At 43.6% G+C, this 18,456-nt stretch overlaps 1 protein-coding gene across 2 annotated transcripts in view; it reads left to right on the top strand.

Moving 5' to 3' along the window:
* The first annotated feature begins 993 nt into the window (after positions 1-993).
* Positions 994-18,456, top strand: part of NDP (norrin cystine knot growth factor NDP) — a 30,489-nt gene continuing 13,026 nt past the window's right edge. The window contains exons 1-2 of one of the 2 annotated variants that reach the window (XM_082057735.1): positions 994-1,045; positions 11,513-11,654. The gene's annotated coding sequence lies outside the window, so the exon portion shown is untranslated. Of the gene's footprint in view, positions 1,046-11,512; positions 11,655-12,577; positions 12,698-18,456 lie in introns of those variants that run through there. The other variant, XM_082057736.1, reaches the window with a different exon arrangement.

Below are 18,456 nucleotides of genomic sequence, written 5' to 3'. Positions count from 1 at the left end.
GTATTGAAATTACCTAATTAGATACTATCACTGTATAACCCAAAGGATAGATTTAGAGCTGGTGTAAATTTAGGAGTGTCACTGACAGAACTAATGTAAGCCCTCATGTTTTGAAAACTAGGGCTACGGCCTGGTCACTTTACTTTCCAGAGTAATCTTTTGAAATAGAGGGCATGAGCTTAGAAGTTTGAGGCACTCCAGTTCCATAGCATCTCTTAGAGTCACTGTAAATGGATGTTACAGGCTGGTAGAAGATCGCAACCCCAAACTAATCTTGCACAGGTGGTAGCTACCCAGGGTCTGAGTGCAGTCAAGGGAACTGTGAAGGCACAGCTGAGAAGGGGGTGAATAACTGGAGCTTTTTTTATGAGCTTTGGACCAGTTCTGACTAAGCCAGTCCACAGTGAACAGGTATTGGCAGTCATAGCAAAATCCGAGCAGTTCAGAAACCAGGGAACCTGGCAAAGACCTGTCTAATTAATTTGTTACTTCATTCATGTATTTGTTCATGCAGTGGCTGAGTTGTAAACGATCAGCATATCCCAGCAAGGAAGTATGCAACTCTGAACCATAATTCCAGCTAGCTTTTACAAGAGCATCTCAAACAAGTTTCCTGTTTCTTTCCTACCAGGTTAAACAATAAGCATAACAAGGAGAAATCAACAACACGGAAGTTAATGCCATATAGTTACTGGTGCTTGCTGAGCCTCTGAAGAGCTTTTCAGTGTCAAGTGAAGGTGCTGGCTTTGCCTGAGATGTCTGCATGGGTGCTGTTAGGAAGCAGCAAACCCACCTGCTATCCTGAGCTCTGGACCTCAGCCCCAGCCTGCTGCAATGGGACGAACTGAGTAGGGGTTTACAAGGATGTCTGGTTGAGTTTCCACACCCATACCTCAAGGTCTGACTTGGCTGTGCCCTTGTCAGATATTCTTCCATCAGGTACAATATACGTGGCAAACCCGAAGTCTTCCCACTTATTTTCCCAGGGTTTTCAGTTGATGTATCTGAGTCCAAGTCCCAAGGCCACAGGCTCACAGCAACATCAGTAAGTTCTATTTCCTTCTCTGTGAGGTTTTTCTTGCTGGCAGCCAGCTGGGTTGGCCCAGATGAGAGCCAAGGAGCGGGCTAACACTTATGGAGCATGGACCAGCAGGAAACCACACCTAAGCTTGCTGCATCAGCCTTATCCAGTTAGCAACGTGCCCAGACCCTTACTGCCCTTCCTGTGTCCTTCAACCTTCAAAGGTTTCTTTTAAGACTGAAAATTTTCACTTTAATGCTTACTTGGTATCAGGAAAACCTGGTGCCTTCATCCTGACCAGCATCTTGAACTGCTGTCTATGGGGTGACAGCCTGGACTGTGCCTGTAGCAATCACAGCCTGCACTCTATACAGTGACATCCAAATCTGATTTCTCATTTGCTCTTGGGGCCATGGACAGGCACCTTGTTCATGATACACAAAATGCCAATCTCCAGGCATGGGCTTCTCTCATCCTTTGCTTGGAAGTGTCTGTGATATATTTTATTTGAAGCTTACTCTTGTAGCAATACAGGGTTGAGGATTCTTTCTCTTTCACAAAGCCTTTGTTTAAATTTACACACTGTGTGCACTGGCTAGAGCTGCCCACAAGCCTTGGGAGCTTGCTGGTGCTATGGGTAGGTTTCTCATACGTGTCACCATCCCAAGGATACTTTGTATCCTTCTCTTGTCTATTGGAATAGATGTATCAGCTAGGTTGGATGGAACTTTGACAAACCTTGTCTAGAGGAAAGTACTCCCATCCATGGCAGATGGGGTTGGAACTAGATGATCTTTATGGGCCCTGACAACTCTCAAAATTCTACTATTCTGTGATTTCAGCCCTATCAGGACCTGCCTGCACCCTTCCTGTGCTATTCTGCCTGCCAGGCACCTGATTTCTGTTGCATGGAGTTTCCCCCTGTACTCCGCGCTGGTGGCGCTGCACCTTGAATCCTGCATTCAGTTTTGGGCCCTTCACAACAAGAAAGACATTGAGGTGCTGGAGAAAGTTCAGAGGAGGGTGACAAGGCTGGTGGGGGGCCTGGAGCACAAGTCTGATGAGGAGCAGCTGAGGGAACTGGAGCTGTTCAGTCTGGAGAAAAGGAGGCTGAAGGGAGACCTTCTCGCTCTCCACAACTACCTGAAAGGAGTCTGTAGCGTGGAGGGGGTTGGTCTCTTCTCTCAAGTAAAAAGCAATAGGACAAGAGGAAATGGCCTTGAGTTGCACCAGGGGAGGTTTAGATTGGATATTAGGAAAAAATTATTCACAGAAAGGGTTGCTAGGCATTGCCCAGGGAAGTGGTGGAGTCACCATCCCTGAAGGGGCTTAAAAGACATGTAGGTGACATGATTCAATGCTAGAGTTAGGCTAATGGTTGGACTCTCTGATCTTGAGGGTCTTTTCTGACCAAAATGATTCTATGATTCTATGACTCTATGATTTTGCGATTTTATGACTTTGCAGTCATTGTTAGCTTTGTGACAGCCCTGGGAGGCTGAGCCATTTCCCAAGCTGAGATTTGTAGATTTTCTTCCCTTAAGACAACAAGATTTGTATATGGAAACCAGGAATCTTTATGCAGTCAAAAGGTGGCTTTTCTTGAGAGGTTTCTTTTCCTGAGAAACTCCTCCAGTTTTGATCACTGACCTAATGGCAGTGAGGTAAGGACATCTCTGAAATGAGGGTGCTGAATTCACACTCTGTTTCAGTACTGGCTTTCTGCCCAAGAGCACTGCTTGGTGTGTCAGGTAAAGGGTGTGTAGTGTGCAGTATCAACCATCTCTGAAAAGCCAGTCCCCTCTGGGAGGAGAGGAAAATGTGCTCTGTTCATGTACCGACTTCATTTTCCTTATTTGCTAAGGAAGCGACATTTTGTCCTGAGGATGGATGCGGAGTCCCTCCAGGGCTGAGTTTCTTCCATGACTGCTTATTCCGAGGGCAGAATGCTTGCAGCCTTCACCCTGGGCTGGGGGTGAGAGGCTCCAGCCACCCAACTGGAGCAGGGATGGGGAGAGTGAGGTGATTTTGTGCTGCGTCCTGCAGTTTGCAGGGACCATCTCTACTCCCTGGAATCCCTCAGCCTTTTCCAGTGCATTGGCCTGGGGGTGAGATCAAGGATGTGACATTTGCCCATGCCTTTATCTCCTTCAGTGGGGAACAGCCCTTCTGAGCCCTTTCTTTTCTTACCTTATGCTGCCTGTAGCTTTTCTTTCAGTGCTCGTAACCCTGTCAGAAACCTTATCAGCCTGTGCAGCTCTGTCCAGCCGAAAATTGATTATTGCCATTTGCGTATGGTCTGGTTGTCCTTTTATCTTCTGCCACAGCATTTTTCGTTGCTCCTTTGAATAAGCCACATACAGTGCTGTCACCATCCTCTTCGCCCATGCTGTGCACCATAGGTTCATGTTTATTCTTTCTCAAACAATGTAATCTGTTGTAATTTTTGCATCTTTTTTCCAAATGCCAGGTGTAGCTGCAGCTTGCCAAGGCACGTGCATCGTATGTGGCCTTTCAGTGTCTCCCAGCACAGGAGACTTAAATTGCCCTTCCACTTCAGGGCTCTTTTCAGAGGTGTTTCATAGTCCTTGCTGTCCTTTCTTCAGCCTCACTCTGTTCTGGTTGCCTTCCTTTGCTTGGAAAATCATAATTCCTATCTCCAGAGTTGATTCTACTTCATGTAGTAGCCTCCAAGCTCTGCCCCAGGAAGCTCTTGCCATGGTCGGTTCCTGAAGCTTCTAAAGCTGTAGCTTTGGCTCTGCCATGTGAGGGCAATCTTTCCTTTTTGTACCCTGTATCTGAAAACCTTTTGTACCTCTGTTTGAAGGACTCATATTTCTACAATGGTTTCTTTGCCCAACAGAATTAAAAATTATTTGGAAACACCAATGAATGTCTTTTTTCTCTTGTCTTTTGCTGTCAACCTCTCTTACCCTTACTGTGTTCACTCTCAGTACACCACAGTTTTCACCTCCTTCTGGTGTCCTCTCCAGCTCCAGCAGCTCTGTTTCAGCTCTGTCAGGTCTTTTGTCACCTCTAGGCTTATACAAAGAATGTTTTCTCAGTCTGTTTTACTCCTGAGGCTGTGCGCTGCTGTCCTTGCTACCCAAAAAGCTACTCCGTGGTCTTACTCATCAGAGCCCAGGCTGGGGCAGAGGACAGTGAATCCCCTGGCTTTCCATGACCCCTCTGTGCCCTGAGCATCCCCCTGAAGTCAGCAGGGCCTCAGGAGTTTGACTAGCTATGGAAAATGGCTGGCTTTTCTTATGGGGTCCTTGGTCACACAGAGCATTGGGCCTACAGAGCATCTCTCCTTGTAGAGAGAAATCCAAATCACTCCTCTCTAAAGGCAGTAATGAGGCAGTGTTTTAAAGTTCTTTTCTCAATTTCAAAGGCATTTAAATTAATAGTTGTATGAGTCTTTAATCTCTTTCTTTACCTGAAGTTTGCCTTTGATTTACACTTGCAATTTGAGGCATATTCTATATCAGATGCTGCTTTTGTTTGAAAAAAAAATAATAAAAAATGGCATAAGATGCCAAAACTACTTGCATCAAAATCCATAGAAGAACCATGTAATTTCTTATTCTAGGTTTATAATACGGTGGAATAATTTAGTTTGTATGTTCATTTGGACTGAACAAACTGCAGTACTTGAAGGAAGTTCTGTGAGCTTCATCTCTGCTCTGGAGAACAGAAGGCAGAACATCCAGCTGCCAAGGACCAGGCAGTGGTGGCAGCAGATTTGCACTTACTGCCTGGTCACTGGTTGCACCAAAAGCCACAGAGCATTGTCAGCTCATATTAAGTGAGGATCTGGCCCCTGGGCTGTCTCATTCTATGGTCTGAACTGCAGCCAGCTGCCTTCTGCAACATTGGCATCTGCCAGTGTGGCAGATAGTGCATTGGAGCCAGGGTCCACATGCAGCCGTGTACAGACTTGTCCTTGCGGCTCTGCTCCCAAAAACCGCTCGGGCTCCAGGAGTTCATCTGAGTTCAAAGGGACTTGTGTGTGTGTAAAACAAGAGACCAGCATGGATTTCCATGGAAGCAGAAACCCGCCCACAGGGAGTGCCTTGTTTCTGGCCCTGTTTAGTAGGTGGGAGTTTTGACTGGGGACATTTGTGAAGTCGAGATTTCAGTGAATTGGCCAAAATGCTATATGTCTGAAGAGCTACTTGCAAAGAGTATTAATATGCACAGGTTTTGCAGCTGAGGGTGCAGTCTGAGCATCTGACCATTCCACTGTAATGACTTTTGTCCTAATAATAACTTAAATGGTTTCCTAAACATTAACTTGAACTTGCTCAAGGGAATGGCCTTTCTTTGCTTATAATAATTTCACATGAAGTACAGCATGCACATTGGAGGGTAACTGGAGTTAATGTCAATTATGAATCACCAATTTCCTGCTCTAAATAGCATTTCTTCTCAGCAACTTCACATACGGCAAGCTGCCCTGCAGTTTTAAACCAAATTGTTTAGCTGAGACTGACTTTCATTTAATGTTTCCTTTTCAAATGTGAGATTTTGCACAGGAAGTGGCCACACAAAGCTGGGTAGCAGAAAAATCCATTTGCTTTAATTTTTCATAGTAAATAGCATATAGAATGTCCTCACTTTACTTATTATATTTTTAATGCAAGAAAATCACACCATGTGGATACTGACAGGAGACTGCAACAAAATAAGGTTGTCATTATAAGTATCTGGTTGTGTCTTGCCAAACCATTTTTGCCACTCTAAGTGAATTCATGGGAAGGTTTTTGTCATTATGCAAATGTTCAGATCACAGCCTTAACCTGATACTATGCTGAGGAAGGCAACAATGCCCTTCTCAATTATAAGTGGAGATACTCCTGCCACCGTAGTTAGAATTTTCTCTCTCTCCTGCAAACCACCCTAGAAATGAAGGTGCAACTTGACCTTCAGCAATATGTAAGCTACAAGAAAGCACTCTGGATCTGACCTTTGCTGAGGAAACTGCTTTAAACCATATTTAGAAACACTGACCCTCAGTTTGTACTCAGATGAGACTGTCAGTTTTGCCATTGGAAGCTGTTTAGGGCTTTCTGACAAACTTTGACCTCTTGAGGAATATGGGGGACAGGAACAGCAGGTTTGGGATGGTGGGTTAGAGACCAACTTGGGTGCCTGAGGTGCACCATGTGTCACCCACATTGGGAAGCAGAGATGCAAATGCTGGAGAACCGTGGGTGAAATTGCCAGAGATACCACAGGTTAACTGTATCCCAAGGTCTCAAGCTCCACATTGGAAACCTGGGGGGCATGATTGTAACTCCTTCCTACAAGAGACTGTGTTTAATCCAGTCTGCTTTTAGATGTGGTTTGGGAATCCTGTAGGACAGATCATAACTGTTCTTTGATACTCAGATAAGCTTTTGACAGACAACAGGTCTTCACAGAGGGACTGTTTCTGCCTCTATCAAATGGAAGAAATACACTGCAAATTGCACATTGCATATCAGGTGTCATTATCCCACACTGTTTGACACAAAACTTCCCCTGCAGCCTTGGCAAAAAAGCAAGATATTTAGCATTGACCTATATACGACTATAGATATCTGGTATGTTATGTATCTACCACATAAGCTTACAAGATAATTTGAAACAACCTTAAAGGTGGAATTCATCTGTCCTGACAAAGGCATCCAACAGCTGGATGACTAAATCTGATCTAGTGACTCTTGGCTTCCTTTGTTATTAATAGAGATAAATGGATACCGCCAAAAGGCAATTCTGCCTGGTCCTATCATCTGCAAGTGCACAGCCGTTTGGGCAGTACCTACTCATGGTTTCCACTGACAATAAAAGGAGCCAAGCTGGGACTGAGACATCTGCCTTCAGGAAGGGCAGATAAATTCTCACAGGTGTCTGCAAAACTACTGATCCATACTGCTGAGATTCAGAGAAACAAGGTAGCTTTCCTCTTTCTCCATAAGATGTAAGAAGTGTCAAGGGAGACCAGAGAGGGGCAGCCAGTCACTCCAAAGGTGATGGGCACAAGGATTATGTTTGCCGCAGCCTCTTCTAGGAGAAAAAGACTCTGCCTTCCAGCAGCCTGAAGGTAGAAAAAAGACATCTTTACATTCTTATTTATGATTTTCTCTTAGGATTGAGTTGCTTTTTTGTCTGTCTGCCCTGATGTTAGTCTCTCTCACTGGCATTTCTACCAATTGTCCAATTTCAACCAATTTTAACAGCAAAGCAAAGATCTCTGAGACAACAGAGGTGAGTTCTGGGATATGTGAGTAACTGTGATGCTTGGGTGGGAGTGTTGCATTCTATTGCTGTCCTGCCAAAGGAACCTGAAGCACCCACATTTGGGCAGCCTGAGAAGGCAAAGAGCTGCAGTGTGCTGGATGATGAGCAGGTGCCCACTAGCCATGGAGGGCACGCTGCCCTTGCTTAGCCAGCAGTCACATAGGGGCTTTAACAGCAGTTGAAAATTCTATGAGAGTGCAAAGGCAAGGTGGAACATTACACATCATCAAGAGATGCGGGGGTCAGGGAGCTGAAGGTAATATAGAGGCAAAACTTGAGTGGGTAACCGTGAGGCACATAGGCTTAAAAATGTGTAGGAACCCAGGCTTCTTGGTTGTCCTATACAACCTGTTCATCATGGCTTTGTGGTGTGCACAGGGGAGCCCAGGTGTGACTAATGACAGGCAGCAACTTTTGTTAGGAGGAGAGAGCAGTGGCTTCATACACTCGAATCTCTGACGCTGACCTTCCCCTGCCTGACTGCCACCCGCCTCTTTCCCACAGACGTGTTCAAGCCACTCTTTGTTCAAGATCTCCCTTGGTATATTATTTTCCTTGTCAGGCTCTTTACCTTGTCTTTTCTAAGCACAGACACTCTAACACCGTTTGTGCATTGTAGGCAGCACACAGCAAGGTAGCCCTCAGTGACCAGCTCCTGCTTCTTGCTGGAGGAACCAGGTGGACACCAATTTCTGGTCCTGCTAAAACTACATTTTCAAGTCAAACTAAAGCCTGAATATAGTCCAAAGACAATAGACAGCGCACTGTACAATGACTTCTGTGATAAAATGAATAAGCTAATAGTTCAGATGCAGTTTTCACAGTCTTCTCCGTAGCAGTCTTATTCACCAGATGAAAGGAGCCTTGCTTTAATAATGGCACATGTGTAAGGCACTGAATAAACATTTCCAGATACTGTGCCTTAACAACACATATTAATGGATATATATAAACACTGAAAGAAGAGGCCCATTTAGGTTACAAAATAATATATGCATTTAAGTATTTAGATGATACCCTTGCAAACTGAATCGGAGGGAATGTACAACAGGATAACAGAAGAGATGAAAAAAATTGAATGCCTAAACAGGATTTTGTGCCACCTGGTCCTGCACTGGCATGTATGGGTGTGTAGTTTTATTTATTGGCAATATTATTTGCCTAATACTTATTTTGATTATTAAAATTAGAGATAACACTTCCTCTAGGAATTCAGGTATCTCTTGTTTGCACGAAGTATATATTAACTTTATAAGTATTATGTTGCTTATTATTGTGGACTTTCATTACAATAGTTTCAGTTCTTCTGTGGGTTGGAACCAGGAAAGTTGCTAGAACTCTATGGAGAGGTAGATCTCCATCTCCTCAAAATTATAGCCTGAGTACTTGAGGGAGGGATTTCTCTCACCTCATTTTACCTATTTACAAAAATAGATATGTAGTCCAACTGAGTCAGCAGAATATCTTTGTTTGTTCACAGAGTGTAAAACTGTTATTGGTGCTGACCTTAAACCAGCTTGAACTGAAAGTAATTTGGGATGGAGACTCTCCATTTGCTCCTGGGAGAACATAAACTCAGTTTTCAGGCAACAACTGCTAAGTGAGATAAACTCCTTTTGAAGAGAACTCAGATCAAAAATGATGGCAGTAGGCTATCTTAGACCTTCTGGAAATCTTATCTAATATCTGGGGCCATCTCAGATGTTCAATAATCTTTGAAAACTGAGCTCTGATCTATGCTTTCCACTTTTATTTGTTTCTTTAAAATGACTGTTTTTATGGATAGGATTAAGTCACAGTGGTTGAGAGAGGATGAAGATTTATGAACAGCTATGAAAAAGTTATGAGCCATAGTGTTCTTGAGGCTGGGGGAGGCTACATTTGGTGCTTCTACTTTTGTGTTTTGCTCATGTGTAAGTTCTTTCAGAAGCCCACAAATGAGAGGGTCAGTTTATAAGCTACCATACTGTGAGGTCAATTAACTGTCATTTAACTCCCGTTTACTGCCAAACATGGTCTTGAAGCTGAAAATAAAAAAAAAAAAAAAAAAAAAAACAACAACCCACAAACAGAAAGTTACTGCTAATTTAAAAAAACATTTTAGTCCAATATTTGCACTTTCTTGTATTAGGAATTTGTAGCTGTGATAGAAAATCAGTGAGCACTACTTCTCAAAGTATTAGAGGTATTATCAACAATTGTTGAGTATTTAAACCATGCTTAGCACCCAACAAATTACTAATGCAGATATTGTCCCCTGTTGATAACACAATGATAACAAATCTAACCTGCACCTGTGAAAAAATTAAGCATCATTTTCAGTAAGGACCATGAGTAGGATATCTACTGTTTCCTGGAGGATGTAATCTAGGAGACAGCCAGGATTTTGTCTGGCACATGGCAGGTCCTTAGTGCAAGCAACTGGAATACGTGAGGCACTTTTTTTCCCATGGAAAAAGAGAGACAACCTGGCACCATAAAGACCAAATGGCCAATACCCTTCATTTTAAAAGAGGTTGTTGGCTGAAATGAAAAAAACCCACACATTGTTATGTTCAGTCTATCTGTGTAGGGAAAGTGTAGTGCCAGACCATTGGTGACATTTCCACCCACAGTTACAGCAAGGTGAAGATGCTGGTGATCTCTGGCCATCCTCCACCCGGGGCAACCGTGGTGGCATCTGTGAGGGAAGCAGAGAGCTGGTACACATATGGTTGGTGAGAGAAACCCAGAGTTGACTTAAGAGGCAAAACAATGTAAACACTGCATGTGAGGGGAAAAATATGCAGCAAAATTCACATCCTGAGACTCTTAGTCCTAAGTGGATCATTTGTTTATCTCACCAGCCAAACCTGGATGTGCAGCAAAGCAAGCCAAAGAATGTCTCCTTTATTGTTTCCATGATGCTTACTCATCTACAAGTCATTCCTCTTTTAGATTATTCTATTTTTAAGGCATAATTTCCATCTGTTCTTTGATCTTATACCACATAAGACATTTAGCTAACAACATCATCCATCAAATACCAGCTTTCCTTTAGAGTTCAAACACAATTGACACAGGACCCCGTCCATCTGCTGGCCAGTGCCTCTGAACAGATCCAGCTTGTGAATGGCCAGCTATGTCGCCTATTTTTTAATTAACCAGCTAAGGTCTGTGCTTCCCGTAATGCCACAGGACAATTCAGGGACACTCCAAAGCGAAGTGAGGCGTGCTCCTCTGTGGAAGCAGAGAAGAAGGTATAGTGCATGCAGAGCTGTGATGTGCTGGTTTTAAGTGGGGTTTTCCAGTGGATGTAGCCTGCCTTCAGCTCCTCAGGGAATTAATTTTTGCATAAAATATGCAATATTTGTATAAAAGCTTTGAAGGATAACCGTTTTAAAACTTGCCGTTCTTCAGAGCAAGGTGGGTAAAGCAGAAAGATAATGTCTGTTTGAAATTTTAAATAGCTCTGCTTCTGTGAGCAAATTTCCAATCTTATTTGAGAGAAGCTTCCTAATTTCAGGGCAGGTTATCGGAAGCATTGGAATTGCAGATTTGCAGACAAATATTTATACAAAAAAATGCTTGACTGCTTACCCAACTGGGGAGCCAGGGAGTGTCAGATGACTTTGATGACCAATTGTAGTAAAGCAGCACAGCTTGAATTAAGGATATCTGAGATCAATCACAGCTAAAAAAAAAAAGTTCTAAGAAAAACCTGTCAGAAAAAAGACCAATGAGTAATCTGGGGAAAAGTCAGTTTGTCTATGGATATTTTCCAAGTACAAACAGATATATTTTAAAAATCGTTACTTTCATATTCTTCATTCAGCTCTGTTGCTGTGCTTCTCAGTGGTTTGCTTTATCTTGCATGCAGTGTATTTGTTTAGGAAGGAACTGGATTCAGGATTTATATTCCACTAGCTTTCATATGCCACAGCGTACGTATCTCCAGATCCGAAACAATAACAACAACAAAAAAAGCGCCTGCATTTCCTTCTATTTCCTGGATTGCCAATAATAAGAAGTCCCTGCAGAGGAGAGCTTGGCTGGTGGTGTTTTCTGATTTCTCAGATAACAAGAGCTTCACATTTCTGTGGAATTCCCATTTGCCAGTGAGCTGCTGCTGCCGCTGCCCTGATTGATATATGACTGCAATGGCACTCTTCCATTTGACATTCCCTCTCTCTCCCTCTCCCTCTCCCTCTCTCTCTTAAACAACAGCCCTAACTTTTGTGTGTTGCAAATATAAAAGGCAAGCCATGTGACAGAGGGACAGAAGAACAAAAGCATTTGGAACTAGCAGGACCTCTTTTTAGCTCTGTGAAGAGTTTGAGGAGAGGAAGGAGCAGTGCATTTTCCAAAGGTAAGCACACAAAGAAGAGATTCCTCCAGATTTTAAGTATTATATGGACTTAAACTGAGTGCTTAATCCCTTTATCTGACTGACATGTTCTCCTTGTAGTATTCTTTATATTTAAATATTTTGATGTGATCTAATGCCTGTGTCTCCTTACCCTTGTATCCTTATATATCCTGTCTGAAGGATGCCTGTATACAGTCAAATAGGTAGCTCAGTATGTTTCTGACCAACTTAAACACCTGCCCTTGTGAGCATGCCGGGCTCATGTCTGCAGCTGGTCCTAGCTATATGGATTTGAAGTGAATGGACATGCTGGACTCTGCCTTGAATTAATCAAGAGAGTGCCGGTGTGGCCAGCACCCTCTTTGTCCCACTACAATAGGGCTCTGTGAACACAGGAGAGCCTGCTAATTTAAAGCTGGACTGTTTACTTTCATCACTACTTACGCATGCTGTTCTCTTGCCAGTCATCTGTTGGAGTGCTTAGAATAATTTGAAACAACAGGCAATATTTATTTCTAGCTTTGTGTGTCGTGCTTCACAGGAGCACTGTTAATTTGCTCATTATTGTTTATCCAAACTTCCGGGAAGATTTACTACAAATTGGACAGCACTGGTGAAGGATTAGGAAAGATTTAATATACACTCTGGATTGGCTGAAACCTATGAGGAAAGCCACAGTGTTTGCCTTTGCTGTAAGGCTGAGGGGTATATTTAGTAGGTAGCTGACCTCGTCAGCACAACACATAATGCAGCGTGGCTGTGCCGTCGGTAGCTGACACTGGAGGATGCTGCAGGACCCCAGACTGCCTGCTGAAGGAGAGAGGGAGGCTCTCTTCAGTTGCTGGCAGCTCATTTCACTGTGTATCAGTGTCAGAGGCACGAGCGTAAACTGTTCTCTCTGTCTTTGGGACAGAGGAAGAGTTTCACTGTTATGAGCACAGTGACAAAGTGTCAGTGTAGTGTAACTGTGAGGCGCGGGAGTGGACACTGCCCTGAGAGAGCCCGGCTGAGGAAGAAAGCTCTATCTCCCTGATAGGATTCAGGTGAGTGGATTCATCCTATAAAAGTTCAGATTAATGCGTCCAATAGCAGAAAATAGAGTAACAAAGATGAACAATGTGAAGAGCAATCTCAGTACTGTTAGCTAACTGCTGTACTGCCAAAAAAGCAGGCTCACACAGAGTGCATGTTGTGGGGGGTAATTTTCTTGTGGCAAATCTGAATTTGCAAGACAATGTGTGTGGACCAACTCTTGTGGGACTGTCAGGCAGATTTCTTATCCTACCCCTTAAGTTAATTCACATTTCTCCCATAACCTCCCCATGGCACATCTTACTTGTTTCTGCCTGGGACAGCTGCCATGAAAAGTAACTTTTTAAGGTTTCTGCAGTTCCTTGAAGATGAAAAAAAATGTTTCCTATATGCCAAATGTTACTAACAGTTCCTAAAGCTTTCTAACTGTCCCAGTGGCTGAGAAGTGATCATGCTGCATATTGGAAAAGGACAAGCAATGATTATTTAAAACCAACAGTGGAGACAAATCAGTTCCTTATTGCAAAGTAATTGTCTACTAGAAGCAACCCAGCTGCCTGGTGGGGTCAATAAATGCCACTGTAATAATCACAGTGCTGTTATTTATCCCTCCTCAAAAGACTGTCTTAATTTTAGGACCTCTAATTTATTTTTTTTTTCTTTTGAATTACTAACAATGCTCACTTCTGCTTGGACTGTGGGACTTTACTCATATCTGTGAGCAGTAATACATACAAATTATGCCCTTGACCTAAATAGAACTATTTGAGGAGTAATTACTTACCAGTTTGAATCAGGTGTTCCAAATGTGACATGACATTGACATGATTTTGCTAGAATAATGAAATCTTTTTTGCAATATCGGTATTATAAGAAGTTTAAAATTTTCCAGTTAAAAGCAAATGTGGAAGGAATAGGTATTTCCAGCTTACAAAATAAAATGCAATTTGTTTTAGTGAAGACATATAATTAGGGGCTGCTGCTGATTACTCTAGTTACAAGCTCAGATATCTACCTGAAGGTGTCCCATGTAGGATCCCTGAGTTTGTGCAGCACCTGGTTATGGTCAGATGCTGATAATTCCTCCTTGCAGAGCAGGATACTTGTTATGGACGGTCTTCTGTACAGTTTGCAGTAGCAATACCCCAGGTATTTACCTACACATGGCTGATGTCCTCAAAAGCCATCTACCTGGAGTCAGCTTCATTCCCTGCTTCCCCTGGGGCTGACTATGTTCCATTCCTGGCTTGTCTGCTCGCAGATGCACTAGGAAGTCCTCAAGGCTGTTCTTGGACCCTGAAGAGAGTTGACTCTCTATGGTGCAAAGCTTGCATGAAACCATTGAGACTTTTGTTTTTGCAATAAGACTGGCAGATTATTTGTTTAACTGAAAGCAGAAGGTAAAAACATCCCTTTATTTTTCAAAGTACTACCATTGTAATTACTATTATAAATATTAGATAGTTGTATTGCAAATACTACGAATTCCTCTGCCTCTAATGTCCTGCTGAGTATGAGGAGAGACTTGTCTCACTGAGTTTCAGAAAAGTTTTGCTAGATGAGACCATACCACGGTCTCATGTTATTTGAGCAATCCACCTCCTGAGTGTGGCTATAAGCGGCCACATCAAAGAAATACATAGAGACCCTGTGGCAAGCAGCTACAGGATAACTATCTGCGACAAAGGATTTTTCCCTAACCCCATAAACTGAATTCTCAGAGTCCTGAGAGTTTCAACCTTTCCAAAAACTCTTTAAAAATAAAACCGTTGTGGCTGAAACCCTCCCATACATAACAGGTTCATTTGCTGAGCCCAGCTAAACTTTTGCCCCCTGTGATATCTTGTTCCACCGGATCATTGTCGGTTGTGTAAACATGTGTTTCTTTTCATCAGTGTTAAATGTGCAGCCTCTCAGCTCCCCTGCCCTTCTCCACGTCCTGGTATCTCAGGATGGGGTGTGTGGCTGTGCCCAGTCCACTTTTTTTTTTTTTCCTACTGTCTGTCTTTCTGATCAACAGCCCTTTTGCTGAAACTCAGCTCAATGGCAGGAGAAAGGTTTAGTTGCATCAGGTTAATTTCATTGCCTCTCTGGCCAAGACCACCCCACTTAGCCCATGCTTCTGTGCATGTATACAAAGAGATGCTGTAGTCTCCGCTGACTATGATCAGCTGTTATTTCCTTTTTATATGTGTCAGTGTGGAACATATTAAAATTTCTCAGTAGTGGTATGCTAGGAATCCCTCTGATGCCCCACCTCTAACTTAGCAGAACAATAAAAGCAACGTTGTAGTAAGCCTTTGAGCAGCTGGTCATCTATATATTCCTTCTTTTTTCACATAATCTGAGTCTATTATCCGGGTAGCAGTGGCACTACTACTTCCAGACACCATCAGTCCTTGTCCTGTTTTCTGGAATTTCGTCATGCAGCACAGAGATCCTTTTTACCACAGATGCGTGTAGCCTTTCTTCTGGTGTCAGGGTATCAGGCTGCTGATGCCATGGAGACACTGTTCCTAGGAATTTTACCACATCACTGTTTTTCAGCTTCTCTTTGTTATTTCTTTATTTGCATCAATCATTGTTATGGCTTATGCTTGTCACATTTATGTGCATATTATTGCTGAGCTGCAAACTGTGTCGGTCCAGCAGTACAGAGGGAGTGCAGGTTATGTTGCCCTTTAAGACATGTGAGTTGAAGATCTGAGTTAATGCCTCAGCTCTGGTTTGGCAAAGGTTAAGCATACCATGGCAGTGACAATCGCATTACTGTCATAGCAGCACAGCTCACAGAGAGTGGGACCTAGGAGAAAGCTCTTCCCCTTGTTAGAAGACATAAAATTGTTACCATGAGTCAAATATTTAGGTTCCTTAATTGTCAGAGACTGAGGTATCTGGATAGTGGTCTGAATTTTGCCTGCATATAAAAAAGAGAGAATTTTGCCCCTATGGTCATCAAAGAGGCAACATCCCCTTCAATCATGTGCTATCTCCAGCATGCATAGTGCTCTTTGCTTGTCTTGGTGGCAGGGATGTCTTTGCTTAGTATTAAAGAATAAGAAACCCGTTCCTACTCCTGCATCTATTGATGACTACAGTGCTTTGAGTTTTCTCAAAAATACATAAAAGACTGAGAACAAAAACTGCCCACTTGCTTGTAACACACTCCAACAGGTAAAGAACACATGCCTGAATTGCCCTCGACCTCTCAGCAACTTGTAATTTGGCCAAGAGTAATTTTGCCTCATATTGGGTCATAAGACTAAAGTAGAGGTACTTACTGAAGCAAATCCTATAGCTAATGCTTAGCTGGGAATATTTGCACTGTAGCCAGCAGTCACCCTTGCTGGTTTGCCTTCTGAGGTGGATGCGTGGCCTTAGGCAGCTCAGCTCTGCGCCTGGTGCTTCACTGAGGGGTGATCCCATCCAGCACTCTCTGGATGAGCAAGTGGAAATCTCTATTTCTCTCAGTTCCTGTCCCAGACTCAAGACCATTACTACTCTGATATTCAGTGAGACACAAGAATAAAAAAATCCCAAGGCTGGCATCGCCTTGCAATTAAATGGCTCTACTAGCTCATTAGAGAGAGATCCCATCTATGCCCTTAATCGATCTATTTGAAGTTTCCTGGAAGCAGAAAAAGGAAAGAATAAAAATACAAGCTCTCTTTTGTCTATCAGTAGTTATTCTTTGCAAGTGTATTAGAAACCTTTTCTCCATGTTGGCCTGTGCCTGTCTGCTGGCTGGGTGCCAGCTTGCAGTACCCACTAGAGTTTGTTATTTCAATTGCCTAGCAGGAGGAACCAGCTGTTAGCTCTCCCTCTCTCCTAGCTACCTGAAGGACTGGAAATATTCTTGGAAACTTCAAAAGGAGAGGGAAGCTCAGACAGCTCAAGTGCTATTCAGCTTAATTTGTTCCACCTCATGCACTGGGTCCCTGCTATGTGAACACTTACAGGGACCTTACAGGAGCTGCCCCATTGAAACCTGGGGAACCAGTTCCTTGTGTACTCATCCCATGCTTGCTGATGTTCCCATAGGTGCTTGTGGCCTTGTGCTCTTCCATTATATTTGTTGTGATTACTGTGTTGTTTCGTATGCTTCAAATACCATGGTCTTCTTATTTTTTCAGTCTGCTTACAGTTACAGGTATTCATCTCCCGAAATATTCAAAGATTTAGTGAAGCCTCACAGCAGAAAATGACAGGCAGGAGTTTCTCTCAACCACCACCAGCATGTCTGACATTTCTGACTGCTCCATTTTTTCTGCTAATTTTTTATGGGATGGTGCTCTGCTGTCAGCTGGCTGGCAGGTGGTAGGACAGAGCAGCCTCAGTGGGACCAGATGTGCTTCCCTCCTGTGGACAACCAGACGAAGAGGCTTCTCTCTTCTTTTGAGCCTCTTTTTCTTTCTACTGCCTTTTCCCTTCCTCCCTCCTCTTGCCCATCAGCTGCTGCCAGCTCTGGCCAGGAGTTCATGTTATTTGTGCATCCTCCTCACATGCATGATGCTGTGTAATGGGTGGATGGAGGTTGCAGATGATGGTTGAAGACATTCCCTTTGGTATCAGAGGGGACAAGGCCCAGCACAGCTGGATGTCAGGAGGGCAAACACTCATTTAGCACAAGGCATTGGGGAAACATTTTACTTATTTAGACTTGTAAGGATCTCATTCAGAATATTTATTTTGGTATTTGCCCTGTCTCAGGAGGGGAGGAAACCTGTTCAGATGCTGCACAGAAGCATTTCACAAACTGGAGTTCCCTGTGTTCACCTGCTGCTGCCCAGCTGCTGCATGGCCACTATGTGACATTGTCAGGTGTTTTGAAAGGCAGTTGCACAGCGGAGTGAGGATTTTGAATGCATATATAGGATGCCAGTTACTTCACTTCTGGAATAGAAATGGCTACAGTGAAATAACTAGATGAGAAGATGACTACACTTATTTACAGAGCTGAAACAAACACTGGGCCTGATGAAGCCTCCGAGTTGATTCAGCAGAAAGCAGGATAGTGCGCAGCATCTTAGGTTGTCTCTCCTACTACGTAAACTGTTCTCCTTAATTGCTCAAACAGTCACTTGTATCATTTTGTCCCACAGCACACAGTTCTTCCAAAATGGTTCCTGGGCATAGTGCAGTTGGTTTTGTGGGCTGGAAGCCATCTGAGTGCCATGGAGGCTGGAGGAAGTCTGGGAGCAGATGACACCATATGGCCACAGCACTGGAGCAACACTGTAAGGGCCTTTAATGTCCCAGCAGAGGCATGACTTTAGAGCAAGACTTGAGCTGTGGACACACAGAACAACCATGGCTTTAGGAGAGGGTAGCTCTGGTGTAAGGGCAGACCTGCTGCTCCTGTCAGCTGGGAACTGTGGTCAAGCGTGGGTAGCTCTGTACACAGAAGCCCCCCAGCCAGCCGCCCAGCTGAGGTCTTGGGAGCTCATTGCAGGAGCAGAAGCGATGGTTCCCCAAGTTCCCTGAAAGTGCAGATCCCCTAGTCAGAAATTCTTGTGATGGGTCACCATGGGTCATGCTAGCACTGCGACCAGGCCAGCAGAGACACTGCAGGTCTTCCTCATGCCCAGGGCTGGGAATCAGCTCTGGCAGATGGCTCCCCTGATTGCTTCCCCAGCCCCCTTTTTGGCCCTTCTCATGCCAGTGGAGAGTTTAACCCTGCAGAACAAACCCTGGTATAACCCTGCAGCATAGTTTCTCCAGCATGGTCATTTCTACTCCGGTCCATATCTTGGAGTGCAGAACCCCCAAA

Source organism: Streptopelia decaocto (genome assembly GCF_964273445.1).
Source record: "Streptopelia decaocto genome assembly, chromosome: 1".
Lineage (NCBI taxonomy): Eukaryota > Metazoa > Chordata > Aves > Columbiformes > Columbidae > Streptopelia > Streptopelia decaocto.
The sequence above is the reverse complement of the archived record's forward strand: the minus strand, read 5'-3'. Positions and strand labels throughout refer to the sequence as shown.